General features: G+C 43.2%; 1 long non-coding RNA gene and 1 pseudogene across 1 annotated transcript; both read left to right on the top strand.

The window, feature by feature from the left end:
• Nucleotides 1–21773, top strand: part of LOC135268847 (uncharacterized) — a 35904-nt pseudogene that overhangs the window by 1111 nt on the left and 13020 nt on the right.
• LOC105729754 (uncharacterized) lies at nucleotides 2734–9498 on the top strand. The gene is made up of 3 exons (XR_010337175.1): nucleotides 2734–7388; nucleotides 8184–8306; nucleotides 8999–9498. It is a non-coding gene; the product is annotated as an uncharacterized LOC105729754 (long non-coding RNA).

The raw sequence follows: 21773 nt of genomic DNA, 5'->3' as shown, positions 1-21773 counted from the left end.
AAAAGTAACGGGAAGTTCAGAGTTCTCTCATGCAGTCTAGAAAGACAGATTCTTACTGCACAGATTTCTCCTTGAAGTGAAGCAGGAATTTCAGTGCTCTGAGCTGCCACCAGCAAACCCAGGGCAGTTGGCATGTCCAACGGTTGGGTTCTTATTTCAAACTCGAGAAGCCTGGAATAAGATGCCTCATCACCGACCGGGCTCCGACAAGCCAGAAATGCTGCTCTGTGAAAACCACCACGGGCTGGAGGGCGGTGACGGCTGCCTTGCCAAGGCTGGGACGGCCAGCAGAGGCACACTCAGCTTCCAGCTGGGGGCTGGCCCTGAAGATCACAGACTCCCAGACCAAGGGGGCAGGAAGGTCGTCTCATCCAGCAGGGACCCCGGCCCAACCTTTCTCCTGCTCTGTAATCCTGTGGGGTCATTTCAGGAAATGAAATGTACAAAGCCATCCAGCCTCAAAGCCATGAGTAACTGAGTATCTGAAAAATTAGACCCAAGCTTCTGGAACAAAGGTGCAGAACATCCCCCGACTCCCTCGGGTTGGGAGCTCCCAAAGCATTTCTTGTTCCTCTCTGTTCTTCCATCGCGACCAGGACGGAGCGTGTGTTCGAGCTTCTTCTGCATCATGACCAGGACACTCTGGGGCACCTCATCTACATCTGTGTCGACGAGGCCTGCTCAGAATCTCCCCAGGGGCTTTTCCACGATGGCCATCCAGGCCTTCCCCTCACTCTAGGCCAGGACTCTAGGAGGAAACGCCGTGCCCTGAGAATTCAGCCTCTCTTCTTCATCCCTCCCAGGGCCAGTGTGAAGGGTGCACACAGTAGGTGTCCCGTAAGTATCAGAAGACCACGACGTGTTGGGTGCACACAGTAGGTGTCCCGTAAGTATCAGAAGACCACGACGTGTTGGGTGCACACAGTAGGTGTCCCGTAAGTATCAGAAGACCACGACGTGTTGGGTGCACACAGTAGGTGTCCCGTAAGTATCAGAAGACCACGACGTGTTGGGTGCACACAGTAGGTGTCCCGTAAGTATCAGAAGACCACGACGTGTTGGGTGCACACAGTAGGTGTCCCGTAAGTATCAGAAGACCACAGCACTCCTAGCGTCCTCCTCCTCAACACCACACTACTCACTACATAGCATGGTTTGCATAGCTCTTTGATAGAGAAAAACAAACTTCTCAGAACTCTAACAAAATTCAAATGTTTTGGTATGGAATATACTTTATTTAACTCGAAGCATTAGCTGCTATCAGGCTGGCCAGGTGATACTTACGAGGACTCTTAAAGGCATTTCTTTTCCCAACATTCTACTTCTGGGACTTTATCCAAGGGAAAGAATTCAAAATGCAGAAAAACTCTTTATGGCCAAAAATATTCATTGCAATAGCATTATGAATAATAGTGAAAAATGTCTACCAGGGAGGTTGGTAAGCGGCTGTGGTAAACTCTCTGAACGTAGGGTCACGGGGCATGAGAGAATAACACTTATCAGGAATTAACAACATTCCTTCCATGAGTTACGGTCATCTGTGATAATTCTGTTCTAAAAGATATAAAATTATAGATACGACATATGAGCGCAACCATTTTTTTTCTTGAATTATAATATAAAAGTTCTTAAGGAAAATATGGCAAAACGTTCAGGATGGTTTGTGGTTTTTCTGGGTGATGGGATTACAATGGCAACTTCCAACGGGACGCCCGCCCCACCCTGTGCGCTGGCTTCTACGGCTCCCTGTCGTGTCCTCGGCCCCCTCTCTTCTCCCTTGAACTCAGTTCCTGGAGACCTGGAGTCCACAGCGCTGGGGCTCTGCATGCCGTGTGTCTAGTTGTGTGTCCAGCACCGTGCGGATGACTTCCCTGGGTGTTACCCCTCTGTACAGTCGAGGAACAGCGAAGATCTCCACTCGCCGAGGGACCAGCACTAGTGGGGCCAACCATTGCTACATTCACTGGTAAAGTTCCGGTGGAATTAAATTTTTTGGTCTATGGACGCGAATCACCTCCAAGCACCTTTACCGTCTCGGTGCTCTCATCAGGAGGCTGCTGTCGGTGGCCAGAGATCTGCCGTAGCAAAGTTCTCACAGATTCCCAAGCAATAGCACTCAGCTGTCTGCCTCTCTGGTAGGAGGACGGACATTCACAGCTTTGAACTCACTTTCTTCCAAATATGAACGTTTTAAAGACGGGGATCTGCCAGTGACTTTACCAGGAGAGCCTTGCAGGAGTCTGTCACCACTGAGGCACGCAGAAAAGCAAGAGGCCTCCAGGAAGCTGGTCAAGAGGCGCCTTCTCCTGGGCCAAACATGGGCAACGTGAGAATAAGAATACACAGGATCAGGACGTGAGGAACTCCCCCAGAACAGTGAGGAAGCTCGGAGAAAAGACCAGCCTTGTTCCACCAACGGCTGCTCCACGGGAGGGCAGGAGTGCGGAGGCGGCGAGGCCAGCAGAAGACCCCTCGCTGTGCTAGGCAACTCCAGTGAAAAGCTGCTAATTAAGCACATCTGAATTTACACTATTTCTTTCCCGACGGAGATTTGCTCTTGTTGCCCAGGCTGGAGTGCATGGTGCGACATCGGCTCACTGCAACCTCTGCCTCCCGGGTTCAAGCAATTCTCCTGCTCCTGCCCCAGCCTCCCGAGTGGCTGGCATTACAAGTGCATGCCACCATGTCCGGCTAATTTTTTGTATTTTTAGTAGAGATGGGGTTTCACCATGTTGACCAGGCTGGTCTTGAACTCCTGACCCCAGGTGATCTGCCCACTTTGGCCTCCCAAAGTACTGGGATTACAGGCCACTGTGCCCAGTGAATTCACACTATTTTTAAAAGAGAGGAGAACATTTCTGTAAAGGCAAGACAGGTTAATGGTATTTTGACACTAAGCTTGTAGTTATAACAGATACTTAAAAGGCCGGGCCCAGTCGCCACAGTGACTGCAGCCCAGGCCCCGCAGAAGTGCGTGAAGATGACAGCGAGGGAGCAGGGCAGCCCAGAAGGGTGGGTCCCAAAGTCTCACTGGCTGAGAGCGTTTGGCCTGTCCCCACCCAAATCTCACCTTGAACTGCAGCTCCCATAATCCCCACATGTTGAGGGAGGGACCCAGTGGGAGGTAACTGAATTACAGGTTTCTCCTGTGCTGTTCTCATGATAGTGAGTAGGTCTCACCAGATCTGATGGTTTTATAAAGATCAGCTCCCCTGCACACGCTCTCGCCTGCCACTATGTAAGATGTGTCTTTTCTCCTCCTTCACCTTCTGCCGTGATTTGAGGCCTCCCCAGCCATGTGAAACTGAGTCCATTAAACCTCTTTTTCCTGATAAATTACCCAGTCTCAGGTATGTCTTTATTAGCTGCGTGAGAATGGACTAACATGCTGGCAAATACCGGGACAACTGTGGTGGTTGCTTTAACAAGAAGGATGACAGTCCCTGGCTACTCAGCACACGGCGGATGCTGCAGTGCACGTGGGCGGAGAGGCCTCACTCAGTCTCACAGCGACCCCACGAGGCAGGGGTCGCTGCCTCAAGCTACAGATAAGGAAGCCGAGGCTTGAGGAGAATCAGTGACCTGAGGAGATCCCGCAATTAGTAAGCAATCAGGGCTGTTTGCAACCCAGCCAGAACTTCCCGGCACTGATTTCACACACAGCAAGTCTTGCTCAAAGCAATGTTAAAAGGCTTCATCACCCCATCCCATCCCCAGGCACCTGCTTGTCGGGATTTAAGGTGATAAAGAACGAGGAAAGGATCATGAGAACACCCAGGAAACACGAGGCGATGTCTAACTTTTGGAATCCATCCCCAGGCTTTTGGAATGAGGATACTTTGGGGAAAGGTACAGAAAGTTTGAGTCTGTCACCGACCTGCATCCAGCCCCAGTAGCCCCATTCAGGTAACACATCAGAGGCCTGTGTCCTGTTCCCCCTGCAGATCTGGCCAACACTTTCTGTTAGCGGAACCCACTGACCGGGTGCCCAGCAGCCTCCTCACCTTCCCCCTTCTGCTCGCTGCATCTGATCCTTCAACAAGGCAGAAGTCCTGCATCTGCAAGCTTCTCCCAGAGCAATTTCTCTGTCAGACTGATAAAATGGCAGCTTATTCCCCCAGAGAGTCCTGGAATCCTTGTTTAATCCTGGAAGCCCCAGGCAACAAGACCCAGAATCTTTCCATCACAGTTTAAGCCAGACGTAGGGTCCTTGCAGGGGACACTCAAGCTTTCAGGAGTGCCCCCACATTCCACCCATGGGATGCTCTGGACCCTACTTCTGTTGTTGAAGTGAGGTTTTATTTTATTTAAAAAGTGTAATACTTAGAAAAAAGTCAATATAATTGTATGTAGGAAGTAAAATCTGTTTAATAAGTTATTCAAAACTTCAGTGTGTCCTATTGCAATAATATTGAAACCAGCTAAGAGAAGGGATGACAATACCCACCAAAGGGAAGTTAAGACCATCTTCGTAAGTAAATCAGAACTGGTGCCTGCAAAGGATGCGTTGCTAAAAGCAACGAGAACACAAATGCCACCTGTGTTTGTCACGTGCCGTCCAAGTGTGGTTTCCCATGATGCTTTCCCAAATTTCGGCCTTCTGTGTGCAGATTTCACGGTTTTGCCATATCCATGTGCTCTGAATTATTATCTACCGAGGGCATCTTCAGTAGACTCATCAAGTACATTTAAATGTAAACTGTATGTGCCGCCCGTGTGAGACTGCAGGTCCACTGTGCCGTCTGCCTTTTTCTGCAGCATGCTAAAATAGATTAGTAACTATTTAAAAAAAAAATCCATCCAGGTATCACCTAGAGCCCTGTCATTCCGCTCTGATCATCATCCGCTGGCAGTGGGTGTGACGGCTTACCCGGGGGAACGTGGAACAGAGTCAGAGGAGAGCGGGGTCAGAACAAAGGGACAGTGCAGTGCGCAGCCCCGCGCGACAGCAACGTCCTGAAACGTCGGTACGCTGGCGTGTGATCCTATTCGCTTTATTAGGAAACCTGAAATTTAAAAGCACGGGCAGGCCCCGCTTATCAACGGGTGTGATTTCCTGTCTCGAGTGCGTTCTCTCGGAAGGAGGCCTTCCTACGGCGTGTCCTAGTGAGATGGGCGCGTGGTTTGTGTTAACACTGAAACATGTAAGGATGGCATAAAGATCTGAGGATTAACCAAGATGGCACTCTTTAAACTGCAAACAATGCTTTATAATTAATGTTTTGCTAATTATAAAAGTAATCTGTGTAGATTGCAGAGCATTTGAAAAATATGGGAAAACGCAAAGAAGGAAATAACCCGCTGTGAAGTGGCCACTCAGTCCCATCAGGACCAATTCCGAGGGGAGGAATTACGGAATCAAATGCTGAGTTTTCCTGTCAAGTGTGGTGTCGCTGTCCTGGCCGGCCACACGTAGCCCACATGCCAGGCCAGCCTGTGGCCCTCTGTCCCTCCACGCACATCCAGAGCCAGGGACCTGGGTGGCCTCTCTAGCAGCTGAGGCTCAGCAGGGCCAGGGGTGGCCGCCAAGGCCACTGGTGCTCTGTGCCCGCGTCGCTGCCTCTCGGGAACGGGCCAGGACTTCAGGGTGGGCAAGCGCTTCGGAGGACTTGGTGGAGCCGGACTGGCAAAGTGTTTTTTAATGCTACAGAACCAAATATATGCAAAAATTAAACTGGAGGAAAATGACATTCAAAAGGATTCTGCCCTCAGATCACCACGACAGCATCTTGAATTCTTGCCTTAAAGAAAGTAAAGCTTAAAATCATGAGTGATGAATTCTAAGATTTTTAAAATTTCTTTTCTTTTTGCCAGGAAAAAACAGAAATTCAAAGAACAGACCTCACAGAGATGTTCTCACAAGAATCAAATCAATTCAGACTCATATATTTTAAGTTAAAATGAAGCATTTGAAATGTATATTTACCATTGTTGATTCCCTGCTTCATCTGATTTTTTCACTTATTTGACCAAATATTTCAACAAATAAAAGTGCTCCTGAGAGTTCAGCGTGTTTGCATCTAGTCACACATTTTCACGTCCCTTAGTGGAGTTTCATGTTTCCATTTGCTTTACAAATGTGTGCATGGTGGGTTTTATATTTTTTATGCTCTGACTTATCAGTCCTCCCATCTCTCGTTTCTGCCTTTGGTATCATGCTGGTATCTCTCAACTGACCCAACTTTTTCCTGTAGTTCCTTACAAAATGTGTTGTTTCTTCAGTATAAACTTCGTACACATTTCTTGCCCTGACGAGTCCTAAGTATTTAAGGTGCTGGGTTGTTATTTTGAACAGGCCCCCTCTCACTCTTGCTTGTGAGGCGGTTATTGCTAGCATCTGGCGTATTGATTTTACTCACCATCATTGTAATTTCCTCTCTTATTTTTACTAACTTTGAGTCCATTCTTTGGGGTGTTTGGGAAAGTTTTGTGGCTCGAAGTTCTGACTCTGGAATCAGCTAGACTTGCATTTGCATTCCAGGAGTAGTATCTGCAAGCCTTGGACATGTCCTGATGCTCTGAAGGGCTCTGCAAAACGTGTGTAGAATGAGACAGAGTGCTTGAAAAACGTACACAGAGGCTTGGATGTGTTGCCTCAGGTGGTGATAGTTGTGAGGCCGGTCGCCTCGCCAGCAGCTCGGACACAGCGTCTCCCCACCCCGAGCTCAGACACGCCCACACCCCCTCCCTCTCCGGGAGCCCGGACATGCCCCATCCGCGCCTGGAAACCATGTCATTACTCCACGCCCACTTCTGCACTCGGCACCTAGCCAGCCGTTGAAGAACCCCGCCAAAATGCAAAAGAATTCTTGTAAATCTACCCAATAGCATTCAAGTCTTGTAAATCTACCCAATAGCAGTCAAGTCTTGTAAATCTACCCAATAGCATCCAAACCCTGCCTACCTGCCAATAGCAAGCTTGCCGCACCCACGTCCTGCTCCCCCACAGCCAATCGGAACGCCTCCACTCCCTATAAAACCCCGTGTCTGAGAGGAGTCCTTGCAACTTCTCAGGCCCCTCCTGTCAGACTGCAGAATCTTGCCTGGGGGCTGAGTAAATTTGCATTGGATCTTCTTGTGCTGGTCTCAGTTTCCTCATTTTAAACTCGGCAATAGCCCTTACCATAGTTTCTTTCTTTTTCTTTCAAATGCTGCACATTTTATTTGCTGATTGCTCTTGCTGCACTGGTAGAGCTTCTAGAGCATCTCCAGCTGGAGCCCTGAGGCCATGGAGAAGCCCCTGCTTTGCACTGAGAATGCAGGTGTTTCACGTTCAGGATCAGGAGGCTCCGCTAAATTCATGCACGGTGCAGACGTCCCTGTCATCTCCCTTGATAGATCTGAGGAGCCTGAGTTGCTTCTGTGGCTGAAGAAGTCCTCAAGTCCAGGTAGGAGGAAGCCAGGGAGCCTTTCAGTACTGCGTGGATTGGAGATGCCATTTAATACCTTACAGGGACTGCGCTTGGCCAAAGTCCAGGGTGGTTTCTGGGACAGCTGGGCTCAGGGTGGCGTCCTGTCGGGCTCCCTGGGTGTCACCGGCCCCTCCACCTGAAGGTGCTGCTCTCTGAGCCTCCTCACCCTGACTTCTGCTCCCGCTGGGAGGATCTGCCAGCCTGGGCCTGGTCAGGCCCAGGAATGCAGAAGAGTTTCCTCCTCCTCTCCACCTTTCTTATGTCTTGGTTATCTCTACATCTAAAGGGATCTGGAAATGTGCTGGGCAAAAACAGCTGGGAAGTCTCCGGGAGAGGCAGCCTGTCTTCAGCAGGGAGATTTATGACTTTCGATGTACAGCCAGAAGCCTGAATAAAAGCTGGCGTGTAGAATACATTCAAGTGCATTTCCCACTGACTTTACAAAGCAAAAACATGTTAATAAAGTTTCCTTTTATTTCTGGTTATCAATAATTTTTTTTCAGGTAAAGTTGCTAAATTATATCATTGCCTTTTCAGCAATAATGATGAAAACCAGAGTTTTCTCTTTTTGACATACTTCCTTTTCTGATGTTTTGAATTAATGTTTTAAATCGTGTAATATATATATTAATAGGACTATATTTTCTAATATTAAACCAATCTTGCAATCTTAAGACAAACACAGACACGTCTTATGTATTATTATTTTACTATGTGGCTAGACGTGATTTGCTAAAAATTTGATTAGAAATTTCTTTTTATGTCTTTAAGATCAACTTTATTGAAGTATAATTTACGTATAATAAACACTTTGGAATGTCCAATTCAATGACCCGCCACAACCAAGATACAGAATGGCCCAGCCCTCCCCCAGACGCTGCGGACCCTCGGCAGGTAGGACCTCTCGGCCCCGCCCTTGGAGCTGCTGACATGCTTCTTGTCACTGTGCGTTTCTTTGGCTTTTTTGCATTAAATATGCTGCGTTCTGCTTTCCACCTTCTGTTTATGAGCATTTAGGTGGTTTCCAGGTCTGGCTGTGTGGCCATGCGTTTCTCCTGGAGCAGCACCGAGGAGGGGAATGGCTGCATCGCACGACAGGTGGAAACTTTCAGACTGTTTTCCAAGATCGTGCCACACGCTGGCTTTTCTGGTTGCTCCACGTCCTCACTAACACCAGCCAGTCTTCATTTCAGCCTTTCTAGTGGGGCTGCTGTGCTGTTTGTGATTTTAATTTGCATATTTCTGACACGCTTATTTAACACTCATGTATCTTTTGTGTCTGTCTAAATAATTTGCCCGCTTTTTTGTCGGGTCGTTTGCCATACGTAAGAGTTATTTATCGTGGACACACGTTTGCAAATATTTTCTCTGTTCTATGGTTTGCTTTGTTTCCTTAATGAGATCTTTCCCAAAGCAAAAGTTGTAAATTTACCAAGTTTTTCTTCAATGGTTTACGGTCTTTTGTGTCAAAGCTACTTCAGGGTTCTTCTCACAGAGGTCCTACAGTTTTTGGTTTTACATTTAGGGCTCTAATTCATTTTGAGTTAATTTTGGTGTATAATATCAATCAATGTTCATTTTTTCAGCCTGGTGCGGCGGCTCACACCTGTAATCCCAGCACTTTGAGAGGATCACCTGAGGTCAGGAGTTCGAGACCAGCCTGGCCAACATGGTGAAACCCTGTCTCTACTAAAAATACGAAAATTACCTGGACGTGGTGGCAGGTGCCTGTAATCCCAACTACTCGGGAAGCTGAGGCAGGAGAATCGAATGAACCTGAGAGACGAAGCTTGCAGTGAGCCAAGATCGTTCCACAGCACTCCAGCCTGGGTAACAGAGTGAGACTCCATCCCAGAAAAAAAAAGTAAGAAAACATTTTTTCTCCGTATGAATATCTGGTTTTCTCAGCACCATTTGCCGAAAGACTTCCCTTGCTTCATTGAATTACCTAGACACATTTCTTTGAAATATAAAAATATAATTGATTTTTGTTTTTGCTTTTGTTTCATATATATATATATATATATAGTACTTTAGGTTCTGGGGTACCTGTGCAGATCATGCAGGATTGTTGCATAGGTGCACACATGGCAATGTGGTTTGCTGCCTCCATCCCCTTCATCTATATCTGGCATTTCTCCCCATGTTATCCCTCTCCAACCTCCCTACCCCGCACTGTCCCCCCCCCACTCCCCCCAACAGACCCCAGTGTGTGATGCTCCCCTCCCTGTGTCCATGTGTTCTCATTGCTCAACACCTGCCTATGAGTGAGAACATGCAGTGTTTGATTTTCTGTTCTTGTGTCGCATTGCTGAGAATGATGGTTTCCAGATTGATCCATGTCCCTACAAAGGACACAAACTCATCATTTTTTATGGCTGCATAGTATTCCATGGTATATATGTGCCACATTTTCCCTGTCCAGTCTATCATTGATGGGCATTTGGGTTGGTTCCAGGTCTTTGCTATTGTAAACAGTGCTGCAGTGAACATACATGTACATGTGTCTTTATAACAGAATGATTTATAATCCTTTAGATATATACTCAGTAATGGGATTGCTGGGTCAAATGGAATTTCTATTTCTAGGTCCTTGAGGAATCGCCACACTGTCTTCCACAGTGGTTGAACTAATTTACACTCCCACCAACAGTGTAAAAGTGTTCCTATTTCTCCACATCCTCTCCAGCATCTGTTGTCTCCAGATTTTTTAATGATCGCCATTCTAACTGGCGTGAGATGGTATCGCAATGTGGTTTTGACTTGCATTTCTCTAATGACCGGTGATGATGAGCATTTTTTCATATGTTTATTGGCCTCATATATGTCTTCTTTTGAAGAGTGTCTGTTCGTGTCCTCTGCCCACTTTTGAATGGGCTTGTTTTTTTCTTGTAAATCTGTTTTAGTTCTTGTAGATTCTGGATATAAGTCAGATGCGTAGATTGCAAAAATTTTTTCCCATTCTGTTGGTTGCCGGTTCACTGTAATGATTGTTTCTTTTCCTGTGCAGAAGCTCTGGAGTTTAATTAGGTCCCATTTGTCTGTTTTGGCTTTTGTTGCCAATGCTTTTGGTGTTTTAGTCATGAAGTCCTTGCCTATGCCTATGTCCTGAATGGTTTTGCCTAGGTTTTCTTCTAGGGTTTTTATGGTGTTAGGTCCAGATGTTTAATCCATCTGGAGTTCATTTGAGTGTAAGGTGTCAGGAAGGGGTCCAGTTTCTGTTTTTTGCACATGGCTAGCCAGTTTCTCAAACACCATTTATTAAACAGGGAATCCTTTCTCCATTGCTTGTTTTTGTCAGGTTTGTCAAAGATCAGATGGTTGTAGATGTGTGGCATTGTCTCCAAGGCCTCTGTTCTGTTCCATTGGTCTATATCTCTGTTTTGGTACCAGAACCATGCTGTTTTGATTACTGTAGGCTTGTAGTATAGTTTGAAGTCAGGTAGTGTGATGCCTCCAGCTTTGTTCTTTTTGTTTAGAATTGTCTTGGCTATGTGGGCTCTCTTTTGGTTCCATATGAAGTTTAAGGTGGTTTTTTCCAGTTCTGTGAAGAGAGTCATAGGTAGCTTAATGGGGATAGCATTGAATCTATAAATTACTTTGGACAGTACGGCCATTTTCACAATATTGATTCTTCCTAACCATGAGCATGGAATGTTTGTCCATCTGTTTGTGTCCTCTCTTAAATGTGGGCATTTATTGTTATAAATTTCCCTATAGACACTGCTTTAAATGTGTCCCAGATATTCTGTTATGTTGTGTATTCATTCTTGTTGGTTTCAAAGAACATCTTTATTTCTGCCTTCATTTCATTGTTTATACAGTCAACATTCAAAAGTCAGTTGTTCAGTTTCCATGAAGTTGTGCAGTTCTGACTTAGTTTCTTAATCCTGATTTCTAACTTGATTGCGCTGTGGTCTGAGAGACTGTTTGTTATGATTTCTGTTCTTTTGCATTTGCTGAGGAGTGATTTACTTCCAATTATGTGGTCAATTTTAGAGTAGATGCAATGTCGTGCTGCGAAGAATGTATATTCTGTGAATTTGGGGTGGAGAGTTCTGTAGATGTCTATTAGGTCGGCTTGGTTCAGATCTGAGTTCAAGTCCTGGATATCCTTGTTAATTTTCTGTCTCGTTGATCTGTCTAACATTGATGGTGGAGTGTTAAAGTCTCCACTATTATTGTGTGGGAGTCTAAGTCTCTTTGTAGGTCACTAAGAACTTGCTTTATGTATCTGGGTGCTCCTGTATTGGGTGCGTATATATTTAGGATTGTTAGCTCTTCTTGTTGCATTGATCCTTTTACCATTATGTAACGTCCTACTTTGTCTCTTTTGATCTTTGTTGGTTTGAATTCTATTTTATCAGAGATTAGGATCACAACTCCTGCTTTTTTTTTGCTCTCCATTTGCTTGGTAAATCTTCCTCCATCCCTTTATTTTGAGCCTGTGTGTGTCCTTGCATGTGAGATGGGTTTCCTGGATACAGCACACTGATGGGTTTTGACTTTTTATCCAATTTGCTAGTTTGTGTCTTTTCATTAGGGCATTTAGTCCATTTACATTTAGGGTTAATATTGTTATGTGTGAATTTGATCCTGCCATTTTTATGCCAGCTGGTTGTTTTGCCCATTAGTTGATCCAGTTTCTTCATTGTGTCAATGCCCTTTACCATTTGATACATTTTTGGAGTGGCTGGTACTGGTCGTTCCTTTCTATATGCAGTGCTTCTTTCAGGAGCTCTTGTAAGGCAGGCCTGGTGGTGAAGAAATCTCTGAGCAATTGCTTGTTTGTAAAGTATTTTATTTCTCCTTCGATTATGAAGTTTAGTTTGACTGGATATGAAATTCTAGTTGAAAGTTCTTTTCTTTAAGTATGTTGAATATTGGCCCCCACTCTCTTCTGACTTATAGGGTTTCTGCTGAGAGATCCACTGTAAGTCTGATGGGTTTCCCTTTGTGGGTAACCTGACCTTTCTCTCTGGCTGCCCTTAGCATTTTTTCCTTCATTTCAACCCTGGTGAATCTGACGATTATGTGTCTTGGGGTTGCTAGGTTGGGGAATTTCTCCTGGATAATAACCTGAAGAGTGTTTTCCAGCTTGGATTCATTCTCTTTGTCACATTCAGTTACACCTATCAAATGTAGATTAGGTCTTTTCACATAATCCCATATTTCTTAGAGGCTTTGTTCATTTCTTTTCACTCTTTTTTCTCTAATCTTGCCTTCTCGTTTTATTTCATTGAGTTGATCTTCAATCTCTGATATCCTTTGTTCTGCTTGGTCGATTTGGCTGTTTAAACTTGTGTATGCTTCATGAAGTTCTCATGTTGTGTTTTCCAGCTCCATCAAGTAATTTATATTCTTCTCTAAGCTGCTTATTCTTGTTAGCATTTTGTCTAACATTTTTTCAACATTCTTAGTTTCTTTGCATTGGGTTAGAACATGTTCTTTTAGCTCTGAGAAGTTTGTTATTACCCACCTTCTGAAGCCTGTTTCTGTCAATTCATTAGACTCATTCTCCATCCAGCTTTGTTCCCTTGCTGGTGAGGAGTTGTGAGCCCTTGCAGGAGGAGAGGCATTCTGGTTTTTGGTGTTTTCATTCTTTTTGCACTGGTTTCTTCCCTTCTTCATGGATTTATCTACCTGTGGTTTTTGTAATTGGTGACTTTCAGGTGAGGTCTCTGAGTGGACATCCTTTTTGTTGATGATGAAGTTATTTCTTTCTGTTTTTTAGTTTTCTTTCTAACAGTCAGGGCCCCCTGCTGTACGACTGCTGGAGGTCCACTCCAGACCCTGCTTGCCTGGGGATCACCTGTGACAGCTGCCAAACAGTAAGGGTTGCTGCTGGTTTCTTATTGTTATCTTTGTCCCAGAAGGTACCTGCCAGCTGTCAGCCTGAGCTCTCCTTTATGAGGGGTCTTTTTGGATATATAGGGGTTGGGGAGCTACTTGAGGAGACAGTCTGCCCCTTATAGGAGCTCAAGTGCTGAGCTCTGAGCTCCATTGTTCCATTCAGAGCTGCTGGGCAGATACATTTAAGTCTGCTGCAGCAGACTCATACTGCCTTTTTCCCCAGGTGCTCTGTTCTGGGAAGTGAGGCTTTATTTATAAGTTCCTGGCATACTGCTGCCTTTTTTCAGAGATGCCCTGCCCAGCAAGGAGGTAGTCTAGTCACAGTCTGCCAGCAGAGGCATTGCTGAGTTGCTGTGGGCTCTGCCCAGCTGCTGTGGGCTCTGCCCAGCTGCTGTGTGAACTTCCTTGTGGTTTTGTTTATAGAGGTATAGTTAGAACTGCCTCGGTAATGGCGGTCTGCCTCAGTAATGGTGGACTGCCTCAGTAATGGTGGACTGCCTCGGTAATGGCGGACTGCCTCGGTAATGGTGGACTGCCTCAGTAATGGTGGACTGCCTCGGTAATGGTGGACTGCCTCAGTAATGGTGGACTGCCTCGGTAATGGTGGACTGCCTCAGTAATGGTGGACTGCCTCAGTAATGGTGGACTGCCACAGTAGTGGTAGACTGCCTTGGTAATGGCTGATGCCCTTCCCCCCACTGAGCTGGACCATCCTGGGTCCAGCTGTGCTTGCTGTGAAACTCTCAGTCCAGAGCATTTTAGCTTGCTGGTCTTTGCGGGGGTGGGACCCACTGAGCCAGATCACCTGGCTCCTGTTTCAGCCCCCTTTTTTCAGTTGAATGGGTGACTGTCTCCCAGGTGTTCCAGGCACCAGTTGAAATGGCTGCCCACATTTGTGTGAGTTTTTGTTCAGAAACCTGTGGCACTGGCTGAAACAGCCATGCTGGAAACTCGTGGCACTTTTCAGCCCAGGAATCTCCTGGTCTGTGGGCAGTAAAAACTCATTTGGAAATGCAGTGATCAGTCACCCTCTGCATTGTTCTCACTGGGAACTGCACTCCAGAGCTGTTCCTATTTGGCCATCTTCTATAATTGATTTTTGTATGTTAATCCTGTATCCAATAACAGTGCCAAATTCATTTATTACTTCTGGTATTTATCTTGTGATTGAATAAGAATTTTTGTAAGATTTTTTTTTCTGCTTTAATTAATATGGCCATATGATTTTTCTTCTTTGGTCCATTAATACTGTAGATTACATGAATTGATTTTCAAATATTGAAATAGTCTTGCATTCCTGGAATAAGTTTCTCTTGGTCATGGTATGTAATTCTTTTTATATATTGCTTAAATTCTATGTGGTAATATTTTGTTAAGGATTTTTACATTGATATTAATAAAGGATACTTGTCTATGGTTTTTTCTTTTCTTTTTTTTGAAATAGAGTCTCACTCTGTCCCCATGCTAGAGTGCAGTGGCACAATCTTGGATCACTGCAACCTCTGCCTCTCAGTTCAAGCAATTCTTCTGCTTCAGCTTCCCAAGTAGCTGGGACTACAGGTGCACACCACCACGCCTGGCTAATTTTTGTATTTTTAGTGGTGATGGAGTTTCACCATACTGGCCAGGCCAGTGTTGAACTCCTGACCTTGTGACCCACCCACCTTAGTCTCCAAAAGTGCTGGGATTATAGGCATGAGCCACTGTGCCTGGCCAGTTTTCTTTTTTTGTTATTGTCTTTGCCTGGTTTTCGTTTTAAGGTAATACTAGTGTCATAAAATGAGTTGGAAAGTATTCCCTCCTCTTCTATTTTCTGAAGGAGATTGGGTAGAATTATAAATTATTTAAAAGTTTGATAGAATTCTCCAATAAAACCATCTGGGCCTGGAGATTTCTTTTTTGGCAATATTTAAATTACAAATTCAGTTTTCTAAATAGTTGTAAAACTGTTCAAATGATCTATTTCATATTGGATTGTTGTGGTCATTTTTTATTTAATGAATTGGTCGATTTCATCTAAGTGGTCATATTTACATAGAATTGTTTGCAGTATTCCTTTAATATCCTTTGATGTCTGCAGGGTCTTTAGTGACAGCCCCTGTTTATTTCTAATATTAATAATTTATGCCTTCTCTCTTTTTGGTCAGTCTTGCTACAGGTGTGTCTATTGTATTGATCTTTTTAAAGAAAAAAATTCTCTGCTTCCTTATTTTTCCCTTTTGTTCTTCTTTTTTTCAACTTTGTGGCTTTCTCCTCTTAGCCTTATTATCTCCTGCCTTCTGCTATTTTGGGTAAAATATTATTTTGCTCTTGTTCTTCTAGGCTCTGGAGGTGGGAGCTTAGATTATTCATTTGAAACTTTTCTCTTTGCTAACATAGGCATTTAGTATTATAAATTTCCCTGTCAGTACTGCTTTAGCTATATCACTTAAATTTTTATTTATATTTTTATTGGTATTTAGTTTAGTGTGCTGATTTTCTTTGACTTCCTCTGTCACCCATGGATTCTTTAGAAGTGTATTTAGTTTTCAAGCATTTGGACATCTTCTTGTTATCTTTCTGTTATTGATTTATAATTTGATTCTATTGCAGACGGAGAACACATTCTCTATGTTTTAAATTCTTTTTAAGTCTGTTGAGATTTATTTTATGGCCCAGGATATGGTTTATCTTAGTGTATGTTCCATTGGCATTTGGAAAGAGCATATATTCTGGTGTTGTTGAGTGGTTGTTCTGTAAATGTTTATTCGATTCTATTTGTTGATGGTGTTATTGGATTCTATGGTCTTGCTGATTTTCTGCCTAGTTACTTTATTAATTATAGAGAAAAACATCTTGAAGTCTCCAACTATAATTATAGATTTGTCTATTTCTCCTTTGTGTTCTACTAATTTTTGCCTCATATACTTTGTATATCACGGTTAGGAGCATATACATCTAGAGTTCATTCCTGTGTCTTTTTGGTGAATTGACCCTTTTGCCATTATACAATGTCCCTATCTGTCTCTGGTAATTTTCTCTGTCCTGTAGTCTATTTTATCTGATGTACTGTAATCATTTCTACTTTTTTTTTTTTTGGCTGAATGTTTACATGATAAATTTTATTCCATTCCTTAACTTTCAACTCATCTATATTCTTATGTTTGAAGTAAGTTTCTTGTAACTAACATATAATTAGGTCACAGTTTTTAATCCATTCTGCAAATCTTTTTCTTTAATTAATGTATTTAGACCATTTACATTTAATATAATTATTGATATTTTAGGGCCTCAGTCTGACATTTTATTTTTTTGTTTTCTGTTGGTTCTGTTTTTCAGCTTTTTTTTTTCCTTTACTGTCTTCCCATGAGCTACTTGAACAATTTTTGTAACTCCATTTTGAATTGTTTATAGTGTTTTAAAGTATATCTCTTTATATTGCTTTTTAATGGCTGCTCTAGATATTACATTTATATATAAATAGCTTATCACTGTATACTTGCATCATCATTTTACCAGTTTGAGTAAGGTGTAGAACTTCACCTCCCTTTATGTCTTTTTAATCTCCTATCTATGACATATTGTCATAAATATCTCCTCCAGATATATTAGTATTTAGAGCTACAGTGGTTTAATTTTTGCTTCATTAAATATAATTTAGAAGACTTGAGAGGAGAAAAAAGGTGTACTATATATACCCATACTTTTGCTACCCTGTTCATCCGTGCTGATGTTACGAGGTTTCTTCTTTGATCATTTTCTTTCTGTGAGGGAAGCCCCTTTGGACATTGTTTTTAGTAGATCTGCCGGTGACAAATGTTAGTTTTCTTTTAGTTAAGAACGTCTCAATTTTCCCTTTCAATCCTGAAGGTTATTTTTGCTGAGTACAGACTCGTGTTGGCAGTTTTGTCTTTCAGCAATTAAAACATGTTGTGCTACTTCCTTCTAGCCTCCATGGTTTCTCATGAGAAATCTGTTGCCATTTGGGTTGCTTTTCCCTATAGGTAAAATGTCATTTCCCTCCATGTCTTTACTTTTCAGAAGTTTGACTATGATGTGTCTTGATATGAATTTTTTTGAATGTATCCTATCTGGAGATTTTTCAGCCTCTCATATTTATAGGTTTATGTCTTTTGTCAAATTTCTTAAGTTTTCAATCATTTTACTTTTAGGATTTTTCCAGCTGCATCCTCTTTCTCCTCCCCTTCTGAGAATTTGATGACATGAATTCAGATCTTTTGTTATAACCTCCAAAGTCCCTGAGGTTCCGTTCATTTTTTTCTCCCTGTTATTCAGATTGGGTAATTTTTATTGCCTGTGTGTTTCACTGATTTTTTCTGCTGTTCCTTCAGTTTTGCTGTGGAGGCAACCCACTGAGGTCTTTTATTTCAGTTATCGTATTTTTTAGTTATGAAATTTCCACTTGCTCCTTCTTTATATCTTCATTTCTTGTCTCGTTGCTGTTCTGCGTATGGCTTCCACTGACCCCTGAGGACGAGGGGCACGTGCGACCTCTTTACTGTTGACTCTCCACTAGGCTTCCTCTGATGCTGCTCTAGCAGGGTGGGAGAAAGACACCTCATTACTGCCAGACAGACTGGAAGTCCAGGCTTCCCACATGATCTCTACTGACACTGCAAGAAGATGGGCTTCTTTACCACCCAGTAGTGATGAGGTCCCAGTGCTCCTCAGCCTCCCCTGACCCCACCCCGATAGGAGTGTTGGAGGACCTCATTGCAGTTTGGTGAGGATAGAGGTCTAGGCTCCCCGGTTGGTCTCTGCTGGCATGATAGGGGTCAGGGCAGCAGCTTTTCTGTGGCATTTGGCTGGAGTATAGTGGGTACAGTCTAAAAGTTAGGCTAGGCTGTTCCTTTCCTGAGCTTTTAGCTAGATTGAGAGCTTTTATTTGGGATTTTTTAGGTAGGCCTATTGGCATTTCCAGGTTGCTTCCTCAGCTTCAAGTCTAGGATATAAGAAAAGGAAAACAAAACCCATGGAACTCACGTCTTTATTCTTCTGTGGGTCCTGATGTCTCTAACCAGCCTGTCTCTTCTTCACCTTTGGAGTTTTCTTATGTTCGTTTTATATATAATGCTTTTATTTGTACTTATGGAGCAGAATATGGAGAAGGATGGCTATCGTGTCTGGAAGCAGAAGTCTAGGTTTTGCTTTCTTTTATCCTGATAATTTTGACTTTTAACTGGTATGTTTACTCCAAAAATATTTAATATGATTACTAATAATTTCGGATTTATGTCTGTATTTTCATTGTGTTTTCCGATTGTGCCTCACATTTTCTGTTCCTCTAGTCTCTCTTTGATGCTTTCCTTAAGATTATTTAGATATTTTAAATGTTTTTATTTTAATTTATCTATTGATTTTTAAACTGTTTCTCTTTGCATTCATTTTTTAGTGGTGGTGTTGAGGATTATAATATATATTCTCAATTTTTCACAATCCACTTAGGGTAAGACTTTACCACTTCACATATAATGCAGAAGTCTTGCACCTGTGTGTTCCATTTACCCTCTCACTGTCCATCATGTTGTAGTTGTCACCTGCATTACAACATATATCCTCTAATTTTTAATTTAAACACGTGTTTTTAAAGAAATTAATAAAAATACACACATGCACACACTGGTTTTTTGAGACAGAGTCTTGCTCTGTTGCCCAGGCTTGAGTGCAGTGGTGTGATCTTGGCTCAGTGCAACCTGTGCCTCCCAGGTTGAAGCGATTCTCCTGCCTCAGCCTCCTGAGTAGCTGGGACTCCAGGTCCCTACCATGCCTGACTAAGTTTTGTATTTTTAATAGAGATGGGCTTTCAACATGTTGGCCAGGATGGTCTTGAATTCCTAAGCTCAAGTGATCCACTCACCTCAGCCTCTTAAAGAGCTGGGATTACAGGTGTGCGCCACCATGCCTGGACACTTGTATATATACCCAGATATTTACCTTTTTATTCTGATTCTCTTCATTTCTGAAGATGCTAGTTTCCCTCTGGAATTATTTCTTCTGCCTGAATAACTTCTTTTAGCATTTTTGTTTGTAGTGCAGGTCTGCTGCTGATGAATTATCTGTTTTCCTTAAAATAAACATATATTGTCTTCATTACTGAAGGAAATTTTCTCTGGATATAGGATTTTAGGCTGAGAGGTTTGTTGGGTTTTTCAGCATTGTAAATACATCTACTAATCTCTATGAGTTCTGATGAGAAGTCCACAGTCACTGAGTAATTTTTCTCCCATATGTAATGTGATGAGAGTCCACGGTCACTTGAATCTCTCCTGATCAACGCCTCCTCCACTGTCGGCTCTCGCGTGAATCTCTCCTGAGTGAAGCCAAGAGCCATCTTGGACAGAGGATGTCCGCCTGCCTCGGTTTTGCTCTACAGACTACTCACCTAGGTTTAGAAGCTTCCACGTTCTCTCTGGGGAAACAGAATCCAGAGCCACTACACGTAAAATTTATTTTTGGGGATAAAATAAAAAATTATTTGACATATGAAGACCAAGAAAAATATTACCAATTTTACAAAGAAATGGCAGTTTTTAGTTGCCAACATTGAGATGAAAAGACTGTTGGAGTTAACAGACACGTACCTTAAAACAGCTATTATAACAGTTCTCAGCAAAGTAAGGGAATATATGCTTATGATGAATGAAAATATAAAAAATCTAAGCAGGGAAATATAAAATATTAAACAGAATCAAATGGAATTTTAAAATAAAAAAATACAATATTTGAAACAAAAAGTTCAGATTTAATAGAGGAAAATAGTCATCAACTTAAAGAGATTGAAAAAGCCATATAAGTTAAAGAAAGAGAAAAATTATTTAAAAAGTGAACAGAGATCTATGATAGTTGTCATCTCTCCAAAATGTCTATAAAATGTTTTTGTAAGCCTCATAATAACCATAATGCAAAAACCTGCAATAGATACACTAAAAGTAAAATCAATGAATTATAGCACACTATCAGAGAAAATCACTTAACCACAAAAGATGACGGTAACAAAGGAGGGGAGGAGGAGGGAGTAACAAGACAACCGCAAACAAGCCACACAATGGCAGGAGTAAGTCCTTATTTATAAACAACACTGAATGTAAATGGACTCCATTCTCCAATTACTTGAATATTTTGTGTTTAATTATAAAGTTGAAAAGTAGACATTCTCAAATATGAGAAATTCCAGAATATAAAGAATATCTGTCAGTTGTTATTAAAAAGAGAACAATAACATCCCTTTAATCAAAACATAAAAGGAAATAAAAGTTTTCTGAGGAAAAGAACTCGGAAGGCTGTGGGACAATTCCAGAAGGTCTAACAGATGGGTAACTGGAGCTCCCAGAAGGAGAGGAAGAGGAAAAAATGGGACAGAAGAAATATTTCAAAAAATAATGTGCATGGACTCCCAAATGTGGTTAAAGACATACATCTGCAGATTTCAAAAGCTCAGAAAACCCAAACAACATACATTAAGAGAAAGTCAGACCTTTACACATCAAACTGGTGAAAACCAAAGATAAAGAAAAAAACAATTTTGAAAGTAGCCAGAGAAACGTACATGAGAAAAACGACTCAAGTGACCATGGAATTCTCATCAGGAGAGATTCACACGTGAGCTGATGGTGGAGGAGGGATTGATCAGGAGAGAGTCACACGTGAGCTGACGGTGGAGGAGGCGTTGATCAGGAGAGATTCACACGTGAGCCGACGGTGGAGGAGGCGTTGATCAGGAGAGATTCACACGTGAGCCGACTGTGGAGGAGGCGTTAGTCAGGAGAGATTCACACGTGAGCTGACTGTGGAGGAGGCGTTGATCAGGAGAGAGTCACACGTGAGCTGACGGTGGAGGAGGCGTTGATCAGGAGAGATTCACACGTGAGCTGACTGTGGAGGAGGCGTTGATCAGGAGAGATTCACATGTGAGCTGACGGTGGAGGAGGCGTTGATCAGGAGAGATTCACACGTGAGCTGACGGTGGAGGAGGCGTTGATCAGGAGAGATTCACACGTGAGCTGACTGTGGAGGAGGCGTTGATCAGGAGAGAGTCACACGTGAGCTGACGGTGGAGGAGGCGTTGATCAGGAGAGAGTCACACGTGAGCTGATGGTGGAGGAGGCGTTGATCAGGAGAGATTCACACGTGAGCTGACTGTGGAGGAGGCGTTGATCAGGAGAGATTCACACGTGAGCTGACTGTGGAGGAGGCGTTGATCAGGAGAGATTCACACGTGAGCTGACTGTGGAGGAGGCGTTGATCAGGAGAGATTCACACGTGAGCTGACTGTGGAGGAGGCGTTGATCAGGAGAGAGTCACACGTGAGCTGACGGTGGAGGAGGCGTTGATCAGGAGAGAGTCACACGTGAGCTGATGGTGGAGGAGGCGTTGATCAGGAGAGATTCACACGTGAGCTGACTGTGGAGGAGGCGTTGATCAGGAGAGATTCACACGTGAGCTGACTGTGGAGGAGGCGTTGATCAGGAGAGATTCACACGTGAGCCGACTGTGGAGGAGGCGTTGATC

The sequence above is a fragment of the Aotus nancymaae genome, unplaced genomic scaffold, assembly GCF_030222135.1.
Source record: "Aotus nancymaae isolate 86718 unplaced genomic scaffold, 86718_ANA_hifiasm-v0.15.2.pri h1tg000044l, whole genome shotgun sequence".
Lineage (NCBI taxonomy): Eukaryota > Metazoa > Chordata > Mammalia > Primates > Aotidae > Aotus > Aotus nancymaae.
This window is presented reverse-complemented; position numbering and strand designations above follow the sequence as displayed.